Source organism: Nothobranchius furzeri, chromosome 9 (assembly GCF_043380555.1).
Source record: "Nothobranchius furzeri strain GRZ-AD chromosome 9, NfurGRZ-RIMD1, whole genome shotgun sequence".
Classification (NCBI taxonomy): Eukaryota; Metazoa; Chordata; class Actinopteri; order Cyprinodontiformes; family Nothobranchiidae; genus Nothobranchius; species Nothobranchius furzeri.
This window is the reverse complement of record NC_091749.1, coordinates 2938003-2943600: the sequence shown is the minus strand read 5'-3', so window position 1 is coordinate 2943600 and position 5598 is coordinate 2938003.

Below are 5598 nucleotides of genomic sequence, written 5' to 3'. Positions count from 1 at the left end.
ACCAACCCATCTATCCATCTGTTCGTCCATCCATCCATCCATCCATCCATCCATCCATCCATCCATCCACCCACCAACCCATCCATCCTTTCATCCATCCATCTATCCACCCACCAACCCATCCATCCTTTCATCCATTCATCCATCCATCCATCCATCCATCCATCCATCCATCCATCCATCCATCCATTGCACCTGGCGGTAAGGCGTTTCCTGTTTTCAGTGTTTCACTACGTGTAGCTGTTTGGTGTTTGGGGCTCGCTAAAACTGATTTATTTTCTCTGTACTTGGATATCTCCTAGTTATTGTAGCACAAAAGCACGCTAAAACACACATTTTCTGTTGTTCCACCTAGCTTTTAGGGAACCATTTGAGTTCGCACACAGTTTATTTGGTACTGAACAGTTTGCTTGTCCAGTTAGCTTAGCCTCAGCACAGCTATGGCTACGTCTGTCTCTGCTTCTCCGTCTCCTATCTCTTGCTCTCTGTGTCAGATGTTTAGTTACTCCTCTGCCTCCTTTAGTGATAATGGTACGTGTAATAAATGTAGCATTTTTGTAGCTTTGGAGGCGAGGGTGTCGGAATTGGAGTCCCGGCTCCACGCTGTTGAAAAACCCGTAAACAGCCGTAGCTACTTAGCTAGCGCGGGGCTGACTAGCTCAGAACCACCCCGTAGCGACCCTCCAGCAGAACCCGAGCAACCTGGACCTCAGGCCGGCTGGGTGACGGTATGCAGGAAGCATAGAACCCAGCCCGTGGGCCACCACCAACCCGTCCATGTTTCTAATAGATTTTCCCCGCTCAGTGACGCACCCACTGACAAGCCGACTCTGATCATTGGCAGCCCCATAGTCAGAAACCTGGCATTAGAAGCTCCAGCAACCATAGTTAAATGTTTACCTGGGGCCAGAGTGGGCGACATTAAATCTTATCTGAAACTGCTGGCTAAGGATAAGCGTAAATACAGTAAGATTGTTATTCACGCTGGCGGTAACGACACCCGGTTACGCCAATCGGAGGTCACTAAAATTAATGTTGCTTTGGTGTGTATGTTTGCCAGAACAATGTCGGACTCCGCAATTTTCTCTGGCCCCCTACCTGATCAGACCAGTGATGACATGTTTAGCCGCATGCTGTCCTTCAACCGCTGGTTGTCTAGGTGGTGTCCTGAAAACAACGTGGGCTACATTGATAATTGGAAAACTTGTTGGGGAAAACCTGGTCTGATGCGGAGAGAAGGCATCCATCCCTCTTTGGATGGAGCAGCTATTCTTTCTAGGAACATGGCCAGTTTTATTAGTCCTCCATGACAACCCAGGGTCCAGACCAGGAAGCAGAGTCACAGTTTAACATACCCCTCTGCAGCTTCTGTACTGTTACCCACCCACTACCCCATAGAGACAGTGTCCTGCCCACGGCCAAAATCACACAGATTAAATATCAGGCTTAATAAAGCAAATCATGGAAATCTCATAAACATTAGTACAAATTCAAGTGAGCAGAAAACTAGAAAAATTAAATGTGCGTTGTTGAACATTAGATCCATTTTTTTCTAAGACTTTGTTAGTTAATGACTTGATTTGTGATAATCAGATCTCTTTGCTCTCTCTCACAGAATCCTGGCTGCAGCAAGAGGACTATGTTAGCTAAAACGAGTCGACTCCTTCAAATGATTTAAATCATCATATTGCTCGAAGTACAGGGTGAGGAGGAGGAGTAGCAACCATTTTTCATTCGGACTTACTAATCAATCCCTTACCAATTAATAGCTACAGTTCGTTTGAACATCTTATTCTTAGTTTTCCTAATCCAGATTGCAAAACTGTAAAACCACTCTTGTTTGTAGTTTTATATCATCCACCAGGCCCTTACTCTGAGTTTTTGGATCAGATCTTTGATTTTTTATCTGATTTGGTGCTAAATACTGATAGGGTCATTGTAGTGGGGGATTTTAATATTCATGTGGACATTGAAAATGATAGCTCAATGTAGCCTTTAGTAATATCTTAGACTCAATTGGTTTTACTCAAAGAATACATAGCTCCACCCACTCCTGCCATCATACATTGGACCTTGTGCTGACTTATGGCATAGAGTGTGAGGAAATAACAATCTTTTCACATAATCCAGTCCTCTCGGACCACTTTCTGATAACCTTTGAGTTTTTTATAACTGAGTTCTCGAGACATGAAAGTAAATTTCACTATAGTCGGTCTCTATCTGACAACACAGTTACATCTTTTAAATCAACTGTTCCATCTTTACTGTCCTCAGCATCTCAGAGGAACGTAGCAGAGGGCAATATTTTCAGTTTTAGCCCCTCACAAATTGATGCATTAGTTCATCATGTTAATTCCTCTTTACGTGTGGCATTAGATGATGTTGCCCCTTTAAAAAAGAAGGTAATTAGGGACAGGAAGTCGCTCCCTGGTTTAATTCTCATTTACGAGCCTTAAAACAACACTCTAGGAAATTGGAGAGAACATGGCGCTCTACGCACCATGAGGAGGCCTACCTATCCTGGAAAAATAGTCTAGTGCTTTATAAAAGTAAGCTTCGACAAACTAGAACAGCTTATTTCTCAGCACTAATTGAGGAGAATAAGCATAATCCTAAATTTCTTTTCAGTACAGTTGCTAAACTTACACAGAATTATAGCTCTGAGCCATCTATTCCCTTAGCCCTCAGCAGCAATGACTTCATGGGATTTTTTACAAGTAAAATTAATTCTATTAGAAACAAAATCTTTAGCATCCTCCCTAATGCGATTTCTTCTTCTGCCATAAGTGAGGCAGCATCAGAGGTGACTGTAGAACTTCATCTATGCTTGAACCATTTTGATCCAGTTGAGCTTTCAGATTTATCAAAAATATTAGCTTAATCTAAACCTTCAACTTGCATTTTGGATCCAATCCCAACCAAATTATTTAAAGAAGCATTTCCTTTGGTTACTGCCCCCATTCTAGATATAATCAATCTATCCTGAGTAAATGGGTATGCACCACAAGATTTTAAGGTTGCTGTAATCAAACCTTCACTCAAGAAGCCTTCTCTGGATCCAGATGACCCAATGAGTTATAGACCAATATCTAACCTTCCATTTTTATCTAAAGTCCTGGAGAAAATAGTGGCCATCCAAGTATGTGAGCATTTAAACACTAATGCTCTGTTTGAGGAATTTCAGTCTGGTTTTAGAGAGTATCACAGCACTGAAACTGCGTTAGTGACAGTTACAAATGATATTCTCATGGCCTCAGATAAGAATCTTGTGTCTGTTCTAGTCTTGTTAGATCCCAGTGCTGCCTTTGACACAGTTGATCACAATGTTCTTTTAGAAAGGCTTGAACATGTTGTAGGGATCAAAGGAACAGAGCTAGGCTGGTTTAAATCCTACCTGTCTGACAGATTTCATTTTGTAAATGTACATGACAAATCTTCTTCATACTCCAGGGTTACTTGTGGAGTATCACAGGGTTCAGTGCGTGGACCAATTCTTTTTACTATATATATGCTCCCAATTGGTAAAATCATTAGACAGCATGGGATAAACTTCCACTGTTATGCTGATGATACTCAGTTATATTTATCCATTAACCCTGATGAACCTAATCAGTTGGGTAGATTACAGGCTTGTCTTGAGGACATAAAAAATTGGATGACTCTAAACGTTTTGCTTTTAAATCAAGACAAGACGGAAGTTCTCATCTTTGGACCAGGAATCCAGAAAACGAAATTGCTTAGCCAATCACCTGACCTGAATAGCATTACATTATTCTCCGAGAACAAAGTAAGAAACCTTGGTGTTATCTTTGACCAGGACATGCCATTCAAATCCCAGGTTTCACAAGTTTGTAGGATTTCCTTTTTCCACCTTCGGAAAATTGCTAAGATTAAAAGCATCCATTCCAGGAGTGATGCTGAAAAACTAGTTCATGCATTTATTACATCAAGACTGGATTACTGTAACTCATTACTCTCAGGAAGTCAACAGAATGTCCAAAATGCTCTTAATAATCAAGCTCCATCATACATCAGTGATTTGATTGTTCCATACGTTCCTAACCGAGCACTTCGCTCTCAGACTGCAGGTCTACTGGTGGTTCCCAGAATATCTAAAATTAGGGTGGGAGGCAGATCTTTTAGTTATCAGGCTCCTCTCCTGTGGAACCAGTTCCGAGTCCTTAGTCCGTGAGGCAGACACCTTGTCTACTTTTAAGACTAGGCTTAAAACATTTTTATTTGATAGGGCCTGTGCTGTCCTCGCCCTGCGTCTCTTAGTTTCACCTTGCTAGACAGCGAGATAACGATGCTCCAATAACCAGACTTGTTTTCCTTCTTTGTGCTGATTTATTGAAGAATGGCCTCTGACCATTGCCTTCTCTTCGACCATTGTAAAACTGAAAGTACAAAATACTGTATTAGCTAACTAACATTGTAAACTAGCTTGTTACCCGCTTGCTGCAAGCTAACAAGATAAAACTTTCAAATGTACAAATTATCGTACCATTTTTACATAAAACAAAAGATAATGATCATTTTATCGACACTCATACTTACAGACATATCTCGTCCAAGGCAGCAACATTTTAAGGTCCGTATCAGCTTAGAACAATAACATTACGACATCACCTTCCACCATCTTTGATTTCTTCTTCACGTTCTCAATTTTTTTTCCCAAACCAAACCTATATTACAAAGCAGCCACTAGAGGGAGCTCCAGGGCAGTTTACAACAATAACATCCAGTTTGAGTTATAAAAGGCAGAACAGGGCCTATGGTTAAAATCTGACGTTAGCCTAAATCTGGACAAGTGGGCGAGAAGAGGGAGGTGGAGTGTACAGTCGGTAAAGACGGCTCTCCCTTGCCCTGCCTCTAACATGCCTCCATCTAAATAGGATAGATCAGTGGTTCCCAAACCTATTTAGCCGCGCACCCCCTTCTATGTCCCGACCATGTCGACGCACCCCCCCCCCCCTCCCCCAGCCCCCACATCGGGGCATGGCTATATATATATATATATATATATATATATATATATATATATATATATATATATATATATCAGATGTCAAGCTAAACAGAAAGGGTTAAAAAAAATTCCCCATCACTTTCATTTTTTAAATAGTAATTAATAAACATTCAATACCATTACAATTTCCTTTGATTTCATTTTGAATAAATATTTAGAGTGCCCAGATAGCACATAAACATGCAATTTAACGGTTTTCTTAAAGAAGAAACGTTTAACCTGTGCGGCCAGAGCGCTCTCCTTCCTTCTGCTCTGCGTAAACCTGAGCTGATCACCTACTTGTGCGTAATCAAATGTCAATAGGGGACAAGATATAGCCATGATGTTCACTTTTACCTCAGACCGACTTATTGCTGTTTTATGGTGTGGCTGAATCTGCGATCCGCTGTCATGCGGACCGGAATAACAAATGCTGCAGTGGACTTGTGGTCAGGTTCATGAGGAGTCACTGGCTGGAGCGGACCCGACTCATCCCAGAAGCTAATAATATCTTAATTTGACCTTGAATGAAAAATAACCTCTTAAAAGTTTTTATCACGGTGGAGGCAGCGTTCATTTCTGCCTTCAGT